This window comes from Pongo abelii, chromosome 1 (assembly GCF_028885655.2).
Source record: "Pongo abelii isolate AG06213 chromosome 1, NHGRI_mPonAbe1-v2.0_pri, whole genome shotgun sequence".
Lineage (NCBI taxonomy): Eukaryota > Metazoa > Chordata > Mammalia > Primates > Hominidae > Pongo > Pongo abelii.
Window position 1 is genome coordinate 223,229,412 of NC_071985.2, and position 1,896 is coordinate 223,231,307.

Consider the following 1,896-nt stretch of genomic DNA (forward strand, 5'->3'; position numbering starts at 1 on the left):
GTCTCAAACTCCTGACCTCAAGTGATCCACCCACCTCTGCCTCCCTTAAAGTACTGGGATTACAGGCATGAGCCATCATGCCCGGCTTTTCTTTTCTTTTCTTTTTCTTTCCTTCTTTCTTTCTTTCTTTCTTTCTTTCTTTCTTTCTTTCTTTCTTTCTTTCTTTCTTTCTTTCTTTCTTTTTCTTTCTCTCTCTCTCTCTTTCTTTCTTTTTCTTTCTTTCTTTCTCTTTCTTTCTTTCTTTCTTTCTCTTTCTTTCTTTCTTTGCTGTCGTTTTCGAGACACAGGCTCACTCTGTTGCTCAGACTGGAGTGCAGTGGTGTGAACATGGCTCATTGCAGCCTCGATCTCCTGGACTCAAGCAATCCTCCCCTCTCAGCCTCCCAAGTTGCTGGGCCTACAGGTACATGCCACCATGCCAGACTAATTTTTTTTTAAATATTTTGTAGAGACCAGGTCTTGCCATATTGCCTGGGCTGGTCTCAAACTTCTGGGCTCAAGCAATCCTCCTGCCTTGGCCTCCCAAACCTGGGATTACAGACATGAGCCACGGCACCTGGCTGCTATCTCCATTTCGTTTCTGAAAACATGGCCTTTGGTGTGGCTATCTCTGGTGGTGTCATCAGGGTGTTCACTGACATGACAGTGGGCAAATCTTCGATGCCAGAGGAGGTGAAGAAGCGCGAGAAAATGGTGCTGCTCTTCTGCCTGAGTGAGGGTGAGAAGAACACCACCCTGGAGGAGGGTGAGGAGACCCTGGTGGTTGACGTGGGCTGGACCGTTGACGACCCCTACACCACCTTTGCCAAGATGCTGCCAGACAAAGACTGCTGCTGTGTCCTCTGAGGTGACGCAACCTATGGGTCCGAGGAGAGCAAGGAGGACCTGGTATTTATCTTCTGGGCCCCTGAGTCTGCACCCCTTGAGGGCAAAATGATCTATACCAGCTCTAAGGATGCCATCAAGAAGCTGACAGGGGCCGGACCTGGTGGCTCACGCCTGTAATCCCAGCACTTTGGGAGGCCAAGGCGGGTGGATCACTTGAGGTCAGGTGTTCAAGACCAGCCTGGCCAACATGGTGAAACCCCATCTCTACTAGAAATACAAAAACTAGCTGGGTGTGATGGCACGTGCCTGTAATCCTAGCTACTCGGGAGGCTGAGGCAGGAGAATCGCTTGAACCCAGGAGGCAGAGGTTGCAGTGAGCAGAGATCACACCACTGCACTCCAGCCTGGGCAGCAGAATGAGACTCTGTCTCAAAAAAAAAAAAAAAAAAGAAGCTGACAGGGATCAAGCATGAACAAGCAAACTGCTACAAGAGGTCAAGGACCGTGGCACCCGGGCAGAGAAGCTGGGAGTGGCGCTGTCATCTCCCTGGAGGGCACGCCTTTGTGAGTCCCCTCCAGCCCCATGCCTGGAACATCTGGCAGCCCCAGACCTGCCCTTGGGGGTTGCAGGCTGCCCCCTTCCTGCCAAACCTGAAGTGCTGGGGGGATCCCAGCATGGGGAAGGCAATCTCTTCCAAACAGCCTGCCACCCCAGGGCCTTCCCAGCACCTGGGTTTTCTTCCTCCCTCCATTCCTGATGTTTCTGGACTTCCCAAACCACTTTTTTTTTTTTTTTTTTTTTTTTTAATTTTGAGACAGAGTCTAACTCTGTTGCCCCGGCTGGAGTCCAGTGGTGCAATCACAGCTCACTGCAGCCTTGACCTCCCTGCCTCAAGCAATCTTCCCACCTCTGCCTCTGAAGTAGCTGAGACTACAGGTGCGTGTCACCACACCTGGCTAATTTTTATACTTTTTGTAGAGACAGGGTTTTTCTCTGTTGCCCAGGCTGGTCTTGAACTCCTGGGCTGAAGTGATCGTCCCACTTCAACCTCCCAGTGTGCTCCCACT

The 1,896-nt window shown here is 51.1% G+C and overlaps 1 pseudogene; it reads left to right on the plus strand.

Moving 5' to 3' along the window:
• Positions 1 to 487: 487 nt before the first annotated feature.
• LOC100459714 (cofilin-1-like) lies at positions 488 to 1,616 on the plus strand (annotated as a pseudogene).
• The last annotated feature ends 280 nt before the right edge of the window (positions 1,617 to 1,896 follow it).